The sequence below is a fragment of the Xenia sp. Carnegie-2017 genome, unplaced genomic scaffold, assembly GCF_021976095.1.
Source record: "Xenia sp. Carnegie-2017 unplaced genomic scaffold, XeniaSp_v1 HiC_scaffold_21, whole genome shotgun sequence".
In the NCBI taxonomy this organism is placed as follows: Eukaryota; Metazoa; Cnidaria; class Anthozoa; order Malacalcyonacea; family Xeniidae; genus Xenia; species Xenia sp. Carnegie-2017.
The window spans coordinates 4882465-4898994 of NW_025813484.1; the positions used below are offsets into that span (position 1 = coordinate 4882465).

The 16530-nt window shown below is 35.0% G+C and overlaps 2 long non-coding RNA genes and 2 pseudogenes across 3 annotated transcripts; all 4 read left to right on the forward strand.

Moving 5' to 3' along the window:
• The first annotated feature begins 4997 nt into the window (after window positions 1–4997).
• LOC124444573 lies at window positions 4998–7051 on the forward strand (annotated as a pseudogene).
• Window positions 7052–8531: 1480 nt separating this feature from the next.
• LOC124444162 lies at window positions 8532–10416 on the forward strand. Of its 2 annotated transcripts, none has more exons than XR_006947864.1 (2): window positions 8532–8736; window positions 10223–10416. It is a non-coding gene; the product is annotated as an uncharacterized LOC124444162 (long non-coding RNA). The 2 variants fall into 2 exon arrangements; XR_006947863.1 differs by lacking the exon at window positions 10223–10416 and adding an exon at window positions 8799–8951.
• A 139-nt stretch (window positions 10417–10555) lies between these two features.
• LOC124444156 lies at window positions 10556–11302 on the forward strand. Its single transcript, XR_006947857.1, has 2 exons — window positions 10556–10752; window positions 10869–11302. It is a non-coding gene; the product is annotated as an uncharacterized LOC124444156 (long non-coding RNA).
• A 2369-nt stretch (window positions 11303–13671) lies between these two features.
• On the forward strand, window positions 13672–15578 carry LOC124444574 (annotated as a pseudogene).
• Window positions 15579–16530: the final 952 nt, after the last annotated feature.

Here is a 16530-nt window from a genome sequence, read left to right on the forward strand (position 1 = left end):
TCCTTCCTTTTCTTTCCATCTGCATCCTCCTCGTCTTTCCATCTGCATCCTTCCTCTTCCATCTTCCTTCTTTCCATCTGCATCCTGCTCTTCCATCTGCATCCTTTTCGTCTCTTCATCTGCATCCTTTCTCGTCTCCATCCATCTTTTCGCTTTCATCCATGTTCTCATCATTTCTCCGATCATCTCCATTCGCCTTCGATCCTCGCCGCGATCTTCTGATCCCTCATTATCTCGCGATCGATCTTCGATCATTCCATCATCCTTCTTGATCGCATCCTCTGTCATCGATCCTTTGTCCTTCATCCCCCCTCTCATTGTTCCATCTTCTTTATCCATCCATCTTCTTGATCTTCGATCAATCCTCCTCGTCCCTTCATCTGCATCCTCCTTTTCTCTTTATCTGCATCCTCGTCTCTTCATCTGCATCCTCCTTTCTCTTCATCTGCATCCTCGTCTCTTCATCTGCATCCTTCTTGTCTCTCGTCAGCATCCTCCTCTACTTTCATCAGCCTCCTCCTCATCTAAACGAAAATCTAAAAACAAGTTAAGATAAGGACAGGAAAAATAATAACGTACTCCTCTATCTTCTTCCTGATCTTCATCTCTTGTACCTAAAAAAAATGACTGAAGAAGGAGTTATTTGTTTAATGGAAACAAACAATTGTTTAGCACATACCACTGCCGGAGTTCGCGTTCTTTCACTGTCCGTACGCTCGACACTGTACATGACTGAACATGTATGTTAAGTGAACAACTCTTTGAAGATTATAAGACTCGCGGAAAGCTTATCGTTTGAACCGTGCATTGTGTTATAACACCCCTCAATGTTATAACACATGCAGTGTTCTGTAACATTGTCAAACGATTTATTACATGCGATATAATTCAAAAATACCTAGATAAAAACAAGATAATTAACGAATGTCTCATGCAATATATTCTCTGCTCGATTTCATTGAAAAGGTTGTTTAATTATTACGGTAAGGTACGAAGGTTTATAAAACATCATCGCATTTGAAGATTGAGCAACATTTTGCCCCATGTTGCAATATCTTGTATACTCTATAATATATATTTGAGGTAATTCATTTGAACGTTTCTCAAGTGAATTACCCACTTTTATCTCATCTACTATAACATCACTTGATGCTACAGTAGTTCCTCTCAGGAGCAGGGACGGATTAACCAAAGGAAGCTGTCTAGAAGCCTCCACAAACAAGGGCCTTCACATTATTCAAAGGAAGAATAAACATAGTTGCTTTAAAGACGAAGGAAAAGCATTTAGTTTATTTGTTGGATCAATTTCAGCTGATGAAGAACAGACCACGTATGACAACGAATCACAGTAAACTCAGCCATTTTGCTCTGATGAGCATTGAGGACAATATTCTAACAGAAATAAACTTGGAAGAGCTTATCAAAGACTGCCAGAATAAAATCGCAATAACTACTTTATCTCAAGTAGCAGCATTCACTCGTCGTATGCAACCGCTTTACACGCTATATTCGAAGTTTATACTTTTATCAAATGCTTTACGAAATTTGAAAGTAAATTTTACTGTTGAAAATGAGCAGCACATTGCGTTTAGAGTAAGGAAAGGGATCTTTACTACGTATTTTGCTGCTCAGAGCCTCCACACATCTTAATCCGGCCCTGCTCGGGAGACATAATATTATATCCTTTTGTCACAAAGACAAAGGATTGAACTTGCTATTGCTAACAATGGCCAGTTGTTAGAAATAGGCAAAATGCAAAATCATCACACTTATGTGAATGATAACGATGAATGCAAAAATGAAAATATTTTCTGGACATGTATTGAAGAGGTCCAATAATTGATGTCAAGAATAGTGGGAAACTTTTGGCAGTTTCGTTCGTGTTCTCACTTCAATATGTAACTGAAACTTGACGGCATTTTGTGCTCCAAGATCGAAACATAGAAATACTAAGAAACCAAAGAAATCGATCATTCCTTCGAACAAATAGGACTCATAACGATGCTTTGAATATGCTGTAACGAGAATTCACATCACAATTGGGTTATACATTTTAATTCATCGATCTCAAACTTACATCTTTATGTCATCGACGATTTTTCTGTATTTAACCTGCCGCTTTCAAACATGGCTAAAATATCTCAACCGTGTCATGTCTTCAGTTGCTCGTCCTTTCCAACAAGTAGTCGCATTTCTTGAAGGCTGTCTTCGACTTTCAACAGACTTTCACCTTTCCCAGACGAACAGCTCGGTCAAATAGGGTTATCGAAGTGAAAGACCCTACTTTTCTTCTGATAACTTTCATATATCACATGAATTAATTATTAATTCATTCGTCAATTTGTTCAAACCATGATAAAAGGGATTAAATTCATTGATTGCATGAAAATATATGCAGGGCAAAGACAAAAGGAATTAAGCCTGGTTATAAGTTAACTAACGACATTGGTTAGTAAAAGAAAGCAAAGCCTTTTCCCCAGAGGTTTGGAGAAAACAAAAGAATATTTCTTTTGTTTCCTCAATGAAGAGTTTGCGAAATCAATGATTGTAAGGTTATGACGGCAGACAGAGCATGTCGTGTTGTGGTAAATTTTATCTAGTATGAACAAAAAATTATCTCACCCAAAACCGCAATTCAATGCACCATAGCTTGGAGTTATCATTTTTCTCCCACCTGACCACCTTTATTCAACTTGTTACGTCAACAAATAAATTAGAAGGCATATCAAAAGCTTGTAATTTATTCACGTGGGAATCACCCACATGTTATAGAAAAGCTTTTGTCGTGCTCAATACTTATTATGAACATTGGAGCCCTGCTTATTGCAATAATATGACTTGCCATTGTAAAATGTAATGTAATAATTTAACGAGAGAATTTTATTGACAGAACTAAATGGTAGCAAGTGATTCATTTTAGCAATCCTAATAGGATGGGACAAAGGGAAAGAATGAGAGGTAAGTTCGTTTTCAAATAATTATCTTTAGCGATGTAACGATAGCAGGACTTTCAAATGCGGTAAATGTTTTGTGGGAAAAGCGCGATTGTTTCTTTTCCGTGGTTGTAATCCTTAAAATTACATTATTAACAGTAAAACTGAACAAATTGAAAGTTATCTTTTTCCTCTTATATTCCTTGTTCAACGAGTTCATTTCCTTGATCAAACCATGATGAAAATTTATCCAATCACATTTACATTAAAGTTTTTTTAAACTTCAAGATTTCCCCACATTCATTTAGCTTAAATGCCGCATGATAAACGAATGATATCTCTAATCAAAGATGATCACGCAGTCTCCGATTTTTTTAGGAATGAAAATAGGTTTTACGTTAATTGGTTTATGTTTGGCGTAAGGTGAAGCCGGTGATCCAACAATTAACACGTGATTACCCTTTAACCATAATCTCCACATGCTTTTATGAAATCCTCGAGCATCTAAGTCCCAGATTCGTAAACATCTCGCATTGTATTTGCAAATACAAACAGAATGTAACCAACATGTCTTTAATTACATAATTACATGAATGTTATATTTGGTTCATGTGTCATGCTTACTGGTTATGATAAATATCTTTTGATATGATCAAAGCTCGTTTGATCTGAAATAATTTAGTTTAGAAATTATAATGATCATCAGAAAAATTACCTAGTGATCATGAAAATACTTTGCTGTTTTGCCAAATTTCAAGGTTTATCTGCATACATAGGAAGACATTTTTACTCTATAAAAAATGCTTTTCATACATCAATAGCCCTTTGGATTTTATGGCAAACTTTGGATTTTATGGTATGAGCCATAGATTAACACACCTTTACATCTCTAGATGAGGTGTTCAGTTTGAAAAGGGACAATATGTGACATGGGACAACATTTCATGTATGTGAAATACTCAGGTTTAATACCATTCCAGTCAAATTGTCAAAATAAAAGCTTCATGGATCAGAAGACTCAAAATCACAGGTTATAGTAAACAGCTTCTCATGTAATCAATGTTAGTTTTCTCAAATCTTAAACAATATGTAGTATAACTGTCCAATGATTGAATGATCAATGATCATAAACTGAAAAGCCCCAAACATTTGCTTATGATAAAGTAAATAATAGTATGGCGCCTTATGGCTACAGATTTTTTGTCCATTGAAATATATTTGCAGGAATGTAGGATTTTGCTGCCATATAACGGCCACGATTCCCCAAGCACTAAAGAAATTATAGCTAAAAGTCCTTCGGCAACAACAATTTTAGAAGCATCAATCTGCTTACCATATGCCATATTGACATAAATCGCATCACATACTCGCATAAATTGACTTTGATATATTACATTCATGCATACACTTCACTTGTCCTTTACTTACGATTTTGGATGTAAATTTCTGCTGATAAAACTCAAAACAATGTTGGCTTTCTTTTGAACATCAATGACTGAAATGTCGCTCGCGAGATCGTCTTCGCCAAGCATTTACAATTTATCCATAAATTTTTCACCCTCTTGAAAAATTCACAGTTTGGACAGCTTCATTCATGTCAATATATGAATTTGTAAAAGATTTCATAAAATCCATCTGATTGTAGTTTAGTTTCTATCATGCTTATAAAATTGCTATGAAACGATCAAACATTCAATTCAGACAGTGAGCTTGACTATGTTAGTTCAGTTGGCTATCAGTCGAAATCCGTCAAACCAATCACAATAAAACAAAAATTCAAATGAACCAATTGTAAGATAGCAATGAAGTATTTGCCGGTTGCCAGTCTCCTTAAATTTGCGCAAATTTGCTCATTATACTGAACTACCATTTTGCTTGCACCAAGTCAAATGGAAGAGAAATGGAGTGCAAACAATGACCATTAAGTCGAGTACGTATATTTCCGATCGTATTGAAGTCACATTTTAACAGATGGAAAAATAATGCTACAAGTTAATGTTTCCTTGACACTTGTAAGAGTTTCTTAAAGAATCCTTTTACGTGGAGAACTGTGTCTTTACATGATCGCCGATATTGCTTTTGCTCAAAAGTCTTGGTAGTGTTTATGCCGATGAACTAAAATGGCGGGATAGCTGGTCATTTATCGTCACAAAACGTGGCCATCAATACTCAGAGAAACATCATCACGCAGCAGACATATCGAACTGGGGTGAGCCTGTCACTGCTCGTGCTACAGTTCCTCTTGTTCCTGCTAAACAATCTCAATGTGCTTGGGATGACAGTGAAGAATCAAAGCAAAGAAGAGTGTTTTGTGATAAGTTTGAAGGCTATGGAAGTGTATGCAGTTGTAAGTATCTTTTCGTTACATCCTTGTAGGATTAGATTTCTTATTTAATTGAACGTACAGCGATGTGTTCAGTAATTTTGCCATTCACATTGTGCATTAAAACTTCGAGAGAATATTCTGAGAATACTCCATGGAAAAAATTGTAGAAATAAGGATATCACTGTTATTGCAGCTAATGTTAGAACGATATGAAGAACTGACAGAATATGTTCTTAAATGTTGTAGGTAATAATCCTGCTCCAATTGAAATTAAAACAACACCGTTGAAGTTAGAAAAAGTTCAAGACATTCCTGTTGCTGTGATTGCTAGTAACAGGCCACATTATCTTTATCGTGGCTTACGGTCAATGTTGTCAGCTCATGGAGCAAAGAAGGAGTTATTTACTGTATTTATTGATGGATTCTTTGAAGAACCAGCTGCTGTGGCAAGGCTATATGATGTAAAGTCGTACAGCATATTCCTATTAGCAGTAAGAACGCTAGAATATCACAGGTTGGTAAGGCTTTTTCTTTGAGAGTGTTTACACGATGTAATCAAAATTTTTTCGTTCCTTTTATTACTTTTTAAATGTATTTTCTCTTCCTCCCAGCATTACAAGCGAACATTGACAGAGACGTTTAATGCTTATCCCAATGCTCGGTATATGATTAATGATTATTTTGGAAGAAGATTTAGACGTATCTGTGGACATATTTAGTTATTTTAATCAATTTTGGCCTTTAATGGATACAGATGAAAGTCTGTACTGTATATCGGTGGAATGATCAGGTTTGTTATAAACAAAAGCTAACAACATTCTTTTCATCTTTTTAGTCTTTTACTCTATTGTTGGCTTGTGTTTGCTACACAACAAAATTTTAATTCGTTTTCAACTTTATTAACGTGGTTTTGAACGTCTCTGTTTCTTTTGCTTTTTGTCGAGTCCAGTTTATCTCTGACGAGAGCAGAATGTAAATTAAATAAATCTCAAATATTTTCACATTATAATGGAAAATGGAAATCTCCATACAAGAATCTGTTATCTTATTGTAGTTTTCATTGGTTACATTATGTTTGTCTTTATCGAGCTTCCTTCCTTGCACATCACAAAGTGAAATTTAGAAAATTTACCTTAGAAATGGTACATCCATTGAAAACTAATTTATGTGATTAATGATTTAATTGCAAAAACAAGTATTTCTATTTTTAGGGTTATGATCACACGTGTAATGATCCTGCAATGTTATATCGTGTAGAAACAATGCCTGGTTTAGGCTGGTGAGAATTTTTATTACTACAAATGATTTTGTTTACGCTATGACATCACGCAACAGTGACGTCATGCTACAATGACATCACACTACAAGCACATCACGCTGCAATGACATCACGCTACAATGACCTCACGCTGCAATGACATCACGCCACAATGACATCACGCAGCACTATAAATGTATAGATAGTATAAACTTCATTCTATCTATTATTTCTCTTTGCATTAACAGGTTGCTCAAACGACGACTTTATAAAGAAGAACTTGAGCCAAAATGGCCAACCCCTGATCTCTTTTGGGATTGGGATATGTGGATGAGGATGGACAGCAACAAAAAGGGACGTGAATGTATCATTCCGGATATCTCAAGAACCTACCATTTTGGCAAAGGCCTGAATATGAATGTATTTTTCAAGAATCCTATTTCAAAAACATACGTTGAATACTGAACCTAACGTTAAGTTTAATGTTGGATTGTTGAAAAAGAAAATTATGAGAGGAGATTGAACGGCTTGTAGGGTATGTCTTGCAGGATTTTATAAAATATTGACAACAATATTTTTCTTTTCACAGGACAATGAAGGAGATTTCTACTTAGTGATTCAGTGATCTAATTATCATCATAGTGCGTATATTTATGTCATTTGATTGTTGAGATGTCTATCTACTGTTTTTTACAGGTTGGCAGAGCCGTTGGATCACAGTAAAATCCTTGCAAGAACGAGAAAGACTTTGTTCCAGAAACATCTGATAAAACATATATATTTTATATTGAAATGAAACATGCTAACGACTGGACAACATGGAATAATATAGCGAGATGTTTACGAATCTGGGACTTAGATGCTCGAGGATTTCATAAAAGCATGTGGAGATTATGGTTAAAGGGTAATCACGTGTTAATTGTTGGATCACCGGCTTCACCTTACGCCAAACATAAACCAATTAACGTAAAACCTATTTTCATTCCTAAAAAATCGGAGACTGCGTGATCATCTTTGATTAGAGATATCATTCGTTTATCATGCGGCATTTAAGCTAAATGAATGTGGGGAAATCTTGAAGTTTAAAAAACTTTAATGTAAATGTGATTGGATAAATTTTCATCATGGTTTGATCAAGGAAATGAACTCGTTGAACAAGGAATATAAGAGGAAAAGATAACTTTCAATTTGTTCAGTTTTACTGTTAATAATGTAATTTTAAGGATTACAACCACGGAAAAGAAACAATCGCGCTTTTCCCACAAAACATTTACCGCATTTGAAAGTCCTGCTATCGTTACATCGCTAAAGATAATTATTTGAAAACGAACTTACCTCTCATTCTTTCCCTTTGTCCCATCCTATTAGGATTGCTAAAATGAATCACTTGCTACCATTTAGTTCTGTCAATAAAATTCTCTCGTTAAATTATTACATTACATTTTACAATGGCAAGTCATATTATTGCAATAAGCAGGGCTCCAATGTTCATAATAAGTATTGAGCACGACAAAAGCTTTTCTATAACATGTGGGTGATTCCCACGTGAATAAATTACAAGCTTTTGATATGCCTTCTAATTTATTTGTTGACGTAACAAGTTGAATAAAGGTGGTCAGGTGGGAGAAAAATGATAACTCTCCTAGCTATGGTGCATTGAATTGCGGTTTTGGGTGAGATAATTTTTTGTTCATACTAGATAAAATTTACCACAACACGACATGCTCTGTCTGCCGTCATAACCTTACAATCATTGATTTCGCAAACTCTTCATTGAGGAAACAAAAGAAATATTCTTTTGTTTTCTCCAAACCTCTGGGAAAAGGCTTTGCTTTCTTTTACTAACCAATGTCGTTAGTTAACTTATAACCAGGCTTAATTCCTTTTGTCTTTGCCCTGCATATATTTTCATGCAATCAATGAATTTAATCCCTTTTTATCATGGTTTGAACAAAATTGACGAATGAATTAATAATTAATTCATGTGATATATGAAAGTTATCAGAAGAAAAGTAGGGTCTTTCACTTCGATAACCCTATTTGACCGAGCTGTTCGTCTGGGAAAGGTGAAAGTCTGTTGAAAGTCGAAGACAGCCTTCAAGAAATGCGACTACTTGTTGGAAAGGACGAGCAACTGAAGACATGACACGGTTGAGATATTTTAGCCATGTTTGAAAGCGGCAGGTTAAATACAGAAAAATCGTCGATGACATAAAGATGTAAGTTTGAGATCGATGAATTAAAATGTATAACCCAATTGTGATGTGAATTCTCGTTACAGCATATTCAAAGCATCGTTATGAGTCCTATTTGTTCGAAGGAATGATCGATTTCTTTGGTTTCTTAGTATTTCTATGTTTCGATCTTGGAGCACAAAAATGCCGTCAAGTTTCAGTTACATATTGAAGTGAGAACACGAACGAAACTGCCAAAAGTTTCCACTATTCTTGACATCAATTATTGGACCTCTTCAATACATGTCCAGAAAATATTTTCATTTTTGCATTCATCGTTATCATTCACATAAGTGTGATGATTTTGCATTTTGCCTATTTCTAACAACTGGCCATTGTTAGAAATAGCAAGTTCAATCCTTTTGTCTTTGTGACAAAAGGATATAATATTTTATGTCTCCCGAGCAGGGCCGGATTAAGATGTGTGGAGGCTCTGAGCAGCAAAAATACGTAGTAAAGATCCCCTTTCCTTACTCTAAACGCAATGTGCTGCTCATTTTCAACAGTAAAATTTACTTTCAAATTTCGTAAAGCATTTGATAAAAGTATAAACTTCGAATATAGCGTGTAAAGCGGTTGCATACGACGAGTGAATGCTGCTACTTGAGATAAAGTAGTTATTGCGATTTTATTCTGGCAGTCTTTGATAAGCTCTTCCAAGTTTATTTCTGTTAGAATATTGTCCTCAATGCTCATCAGAGCAAAATGGCTGAGTTTACTGTGATTCGTTGTCATACGTGGTCTGTTCTTCATCAGCTGAAATTGATCCAACAAATAAACTAAATGCTTTTCCTTCGTCTTTAAAGCAACTATGTTTATTCTTCCTTTGAATAATGTGAAGGCCCTTGTTTGTGGAGGCTTCTAGACAGCTTCCTTTGGTTAATCCGTCCCTGCTCCTGAGAGGAACTACTGTAGCATCAAGTGATGTTATAGTAGGTGAGATAAAAGTGGGTAATTCACTTGAGAAACGTTCAAATGAATTACCTCAAATATATATTATAGAGTATACAAGATATTGCAACATGGGGGCAAAATGTTGCTGAATCTTCAAATGCGATGATGTTTTATAAACCTTCGTACCTTACCGTAATAATTAAACAACCTTTTCAATGAAATCGAGCAGAGAATATATTGCATGAGACATTCGTTAATTATCTTGTTTTTATCAAGGTATTTTTGAATTATATCGCATGTAATAAATCGTTTGACAATGTTACAGAACACTGCATGTGTTATAACATTGAGGGGTGTTATAACACAATGCACGGTTCAAACGATAAGCTTTAGCTTTTCGCGAGTCTTATAATCTTCGAAGAGTTGTTCACTTAACATACATGTTCAATCATGTACAGTCATGGATCAATGAGCATGATAAAACTGGACAGTGAAAGAACGCGAACGTCCGGCAGTGGTATGTGCTTACAATTGTTTGTTTCCATCAAACAAATAACTTCTTCTTCAGTCTTTTTAGGTACAAGAGATGAAGATCAGGAAGAAGATAGAGGAGTACGTTATTATTTTTCCTGTCCTAATCTTAACTTGTTTTTAGATTTTTCGTTTAGATGAGGAGGAGGCTGATGAAAAGAGAGAGGATGCTGACGGAGAGACAAGAAGATGCTGATGGAGAGACGAGGATGCTGATGAGAGAAAAGAGGATGCTGATGGTCCTGCGAGGATGCTGATGGTCCTGCGAGAGGATGCTGATGGTCTACGAGGAGGATGCTGATGGCGCTACAAGGAGGATGCTGATGGCGCTACGAGGAGGATGCTGATGGCGCTACGAGGAGGATGCTGATGGTGCTGAGGAGGATGCTGATGGTACTACGAGGAGGATGCTGATGGTGCTGAGGAGGATGCTGATGGCGTTACGAGGTGGATGCTGATGAAGCAACGAGAGATGCTGATGGAGCGACGAAGAGGCTGCTGATGGAGCGACGAAGAGAGGATGCTGACGGAGACAGGAAGCATGCTGATGGAGAACAAGATGAAAAACAAGATGAGGTATAAAAATTTTTTTATTTGTTTCACTGACTTGTAGCTTAGTGACTTCAGTCTTTTTTCAGGTTTATGTGTTTGTTTTTATTGTGTCGCTAATTTGTTCTTTGGCTATCTTTTAGATTTTTAAGAAATCTTGGATTTTGAGAGAGCATATATACTCTGTTGAATTCGGCGTATTCTTACTAAGTCAGAGAGTTCCCTCGCTCTCTGACTTAGAAAACGAATTTTGTGGTAAAGTATTTCAAAGTAGGCTCCTGCCACCTATTTTGGAATAATGTTGTACAAATTTCTATTAAGTAATGATTTTAGAATAATGTTGTTTGAAAAGCATTTATGCCGTGATGAATAAATAACATCCATCGGTAGTTTTGAAACGACTGTCAGCTTAAAATATGCATATGTATTTAAATTAAACATGGTCACCATGCCAGCAAGTGTCAGCGTTTGATAAATGTTTTTCGAAATACGCTTTTCAATGCAATATGGAAATTTGTCATCATAACGTGCACAAAATCGCTGTTTCGTAATAATATATACGCAATTTTAACAAATATTTAATGATGTTTGGGGCTGTTTTCATTCAACCGTAGCTATAGTGTGTTTCTTTTGACGTCATATAAGCCATGTTGGGAGTACATGAGAGTGTCGAAGCTCAGCAAAGCATAAAATTAGCAGAATTCTTTTCACTGTATGGAATTTTGCTCCAACATGGTAACTGATGAAAACAATTTAGAGGAAGAAATCATTAAGGTGTAAAATGATTTTTTCATCAGCTGGCAATCCATTTGGGACTTTTCACAGTATTTTTAATTCACGAAAATTTACATAAAACGTACAAAATGACATACCTCGCAACAAGTATAAAACATGTGAAAATTGATCATCAAATTTACTGGCATTTCCCAGTATAGTAGCGGCATCTTCTTTCATGTTTAGAGATTATTTTACACCTCAATGTTTTCTACTCTCATGTCCTTAGACCCAAAAAAATTTACATCTGTAATGTAATGTATGATAAACTTAAGAATAAATTTAAGAAAAGGAACTTCTCAAACGACTTCAAGTAATATGTAAGTTTTAGCAAGTAAAATGTTCGTACAATAAATTATAAAAACAATCTCAAACATTGTTTAAGATTTTTAGACATTAAGCTGGCTTGAAGACCACTGTTTTGCAAAAATTCGGCAATTTCGAAGTGATGTATTTCGCCCCCATTACCTTCAATGGCGGCTCATGCAGGCTTCAAAGATGGCGTCCAAGTTAGCCTTCCAGTCGTTGTAGAGTTCACTGGGTTTAAATAAGGTCGAGATAGATAGTTCACTATACCACGACGAAAAATTGCATGTAATTTACAAACTCTTGGCGTCACGTTCATTTGCTATAATAAAATTTACAATAAATATTTTTTTATTATTGATTGAACTATGGACGAATAAGAAAATTCATATCTAGAAATGACATGAATGAAAGGCGAAAGTAAATAAAAAATGTGACTATTTTTGACCAATGACATTAGGATGTTGATAGTGGTTACAATGGATGATAGTGGATAATTATAGACATGCTTTCAAAATGGCGTATGCTGAACAATTTTATTTTCAGTCAACTTGGAGCACTTAATCATTTTATGGCAAGAATAGGTAAATGTTGGCTGAACTGTATAAAATAAGGCGTTCAAGGATGCAATTCGGAAGCGTAAAAAGACTTGAGGCATATGCAGAACTATCTTCACGTAGCAGACTGACATTTGTGGTGAATTCACTGAATTGTTCTGGAAGCTAACAGTTATTGGTTGTTATTCTGGCTATGTGAAACCAATCTATCTGCATGAGTTCTATCATGATTTTAAACAGCAAACGATGCGTTGCGTATGAGTTGTATCGACCAGCTTACTACACAGTCAACACTTCACCAATTTGGAATTTGAAACATTTTGGTGATAAGAATTTTATACCGACGTATCCCTGCGATAAAAAGACTCACAAGAAAAACTGTTTTGTTCAGAGTAAGGTAAAAATATTTTACTCTCTGATTGCCTAAATATTCTTTGAGTATTTAAAACTGGCTCATATAAGACCATACATGTATGTAGTTAATGGGATCTACATTTTAGCTAGCGTGTGCAATATTTTTATAAGTAAAACGATGCACGGTAGTGAGGTAACTTAGTGATTAAATGTACTTGGAAGCCGAGGAGATTTTGTAGTAAAAGTCACAAGACTTGTAGCACCGAGGGACTTTAGCTAACCTGCCAGGGCTTTCAAGTGCATTTGATTGCCAAAATGTTTTAGTCAGTGCTTCACACACTGTTTATAAATTTGGATCTGCAGCTATTATTACCTAAGTGAAGATCTATTGATTGTCATGCTTTATTTTATCTCCATGTTTTTTTTATATTTTCACCATCATAAGTTGAACATTTGAGTTACCTTGCATGAGTCGTTTTTACTTAAAATATGTTCTTTAACAATTTTGGTTCATCATTGTTTTTGTTTTCTTGTAATTGATTTTATTTAGTATTTGTTAATATTGCAACTAAAATATTAACTTCGTTTCAGTCTCCGCTTGCTGAAATCAAGATGGCTTCTAACCTTGAACATTTCAAACATTACAACTCAATGGTTAATGAATATTTAATCAAGTTACATTTGTTTCATCGTGTGCAATTCCTCTTTATGGATATCAAAGATATAGACAGTTATTCAAGAATGAAATAAAATATAGAATGTTTTCATTTGTTGATTTGACATACAGATTGGTTTGTTTACCTCCCAAAATAGGGAGGAAATTTGTTCAGCGAACATAAATGCAGTCTTTACAATGTTTTTAGCTGTCTTGTCATAAATATCGAAAATGTTTAATGATTGATAATATTTTTAATGTTTAACTAAATGAGTTTGTTTTATGCTTCATTAGAAACTGATGGAAGCTTTGAATAATTTTGGTCAAAAGCGGCAGATAAATCCTGGGGATGGGGATGAAGCTTTCTATGTTTACAGATGTATACCATTGTGAATTTATAATTTCATTGCTATCACAATTTATAGATTAATATAAAAATTTTGATGCTATGAGATGGTCTCATCAATGTGCAACAATTGAACTGGATTTCCAACTTCCTGAGAGATTCAACCTCACTTACGCTAGGTTAGTTTTGCCAGTAAGCTTTGTTGAATAACCTCACTCGGTCTTGATACTTAATTTATTTAACCAACAGTGACATGATTATTTGTTTCTATAGAAACCTATTGTTATATATTTATATGCTTATATATACTATATACTTATATGCAGCCTGCTACATTGCTGAACACTGAAAGTCCCACCTGCATTCAAACTCATACAAACAAACCCAGATATAAGTATATGTATATGTAAGCCTGTGTATTATAGTCAGAGGATTATGAATTTCCAGTTTAAGTTTCCATGAAATTGTAGATCTTTACAAATTGTAACAATTTAGTAATTTATCAATATTCTATTACTCTATTGACAGTGGTGAAGGAGATGAAAAATTACATCCTGTTATTATTCATCAAGCTATTGTAGGTTCAGTTGAAAAATGATTGCTATTCTTGCTGAAAGCTTTGGTGGAAAATGGTGAGTGTTTTCTTGGCTCATGCCAGAGCTTAAAGCAAATGAAATGTCCTTAAAATGTTAAATTAAAATGATACAAAGTTTCTTAATTGTTTGGAAATTTTTTATCATTTTTACGTTACTTTATTTTAAAATTTTGACGCACTGCATTTTCTGTTATTTTCTAGGATTTTATGGCTTTCTCCCCTTCAAGTTGTAGTAATTCCTGTCAGTAGTAAATATAATGATTATGCCGAAGGTAAATTTAATTTGGTAAGCCTTAGATCGAACTTGCACAGGCTAATGCAAACTCAGCTATGGACAAATTGTTGCTATTTTATGAATTGGATTTTTTGTCCTTTTTTATTGACATTTTGGTCATGTTTAGATTCAAAGAAGTTCCATGCAGCTGGTTATCGTGTTGATACAGACTTGGATCACGGATCAACACTAAATAAGAAAGTTCGCAATGCACAACTTTCACAGTACAACTTCATTCTTGGTATGAATAAGTCTTTTAAACTATTTTTATTTACTGTACAAATAAATAGAAATTAAAAAGGTTTGGAACCACTGTTGGTGTTCAGAGTTTACTGACGTTTCCACAACATTAGTCAGGTTCGCCGTATTTGTTCTCTAGACGTCATGACAGAGACGGAAATATGTGGATGTTTAGTTTGTGTAATATACTTATTAATTGTTCGCTTGTAAGCCGTTTATAAGGTGCTGATATTTGTATTCTGTTCAATGATTTTTGTTTTGAGTTTGTTAACCTACTTTCTAACGTAAGTCGTTGTCTATAGTCAGTGCTGCTTGTAATGTTGTGCATTGTGATGCTCACTTGTCAGTACTTGTTGTTCTTGGTAGTCAGTTGATGCGCGAGTTGTAAAATGTAAGGTATTATCATTTGCTGTTGTTGGATTGTTTGTTGTTTGTATTTTTGTTTGTTTGTTTTGTGTTCATTGTCTTTTTAAGTGTTGTCTATTTTAAAAAGCAAAATAGATGGTTAAATGATTTCATGTTGTTTTTTAAACAGTTGTTGGTGAAAAAGAGACGGTCTCAGACACAGTCAACGTCAGAACACGTGACAACAAAGTACTCGGTGAAAAGTCAGTCATGGCCATGATCGAACGCTTGCGAGATTTAGCCAGCTCACGAAATCTGACAAGCGAAGATTTTTGAAGTAAAACGACATTTTTATGGTAAAGATAAAATGAATTTACTGGCAAAAATAAATTTGAATGTAAATCCCATGATGCGTCGCAATTATAGAAAAATAGGTACGCATACATGCTACTGGTCACTGGCAGACTGGCGGCAGTGGTCACTGGTATTTTATCAGTGGTCACTGGTACTTTATCAGTTGTGGTAATATTGATTTTATCGTGGTGGTAAATTCTTCCATTCGTAATTTATGGCGATAACCATCAGCAACTTTTCAACTTTTTATCATCAAGTTTTCACTCAAACGAGATCGCTTCTCTTTCATATTTTGGCTTGTTTCTTGAGCTAGTAGGAGGCTGTGTGCGTTGATACAAATCTGTTGAAAATTGATGAATTATACAATGACCAATCATGTAACTGCGCGAAGTTCTTAAATTCATTAATAATGAATATTTTTGAAGATTTGTTGAAAAAAGTGTGGTATATACCAGTCCGATGGTTGTATTTGTGGGTGTATATGCCATTTTACGGCAGCGAAACATACCACGTGGTATATGGCATTCACCCTGATACAACCATCGGACTGGTATATACCACACTTTTTCAACAAATCTTCAAAATATTCGTGTGTGAATTTAAGAACTTCGCGTAGTTGATTGTTGTATAATTCATCAATTTTCAACAATTCATATAACGCTGCCAACTCAAGCAAACAAGAAATTTTGAAAGAATGATAAGAGATTGAAAAGGATAACTGAAAATTATCGCCATAAGTGATGGGTAATTACCACGACAAATCAATATTACCACAACGATAAAACACCGATGACGATAAAAAACCAGTGACCACAATGCCTCCAGTCTGCCAGTGAACCAGTAGGATGACTACCTATTTTTCTGTAATTGCGACGCATCATGGTTTGTTATTTTGCGAACAAATTCATTATCTTTACCATAAAATGTTGTTTTATTTCAAAAATCCGCTTGTCAATTTCGTGGTATTACAATCTCGCAAACGTTGTCGCGAAATATGACACTTTC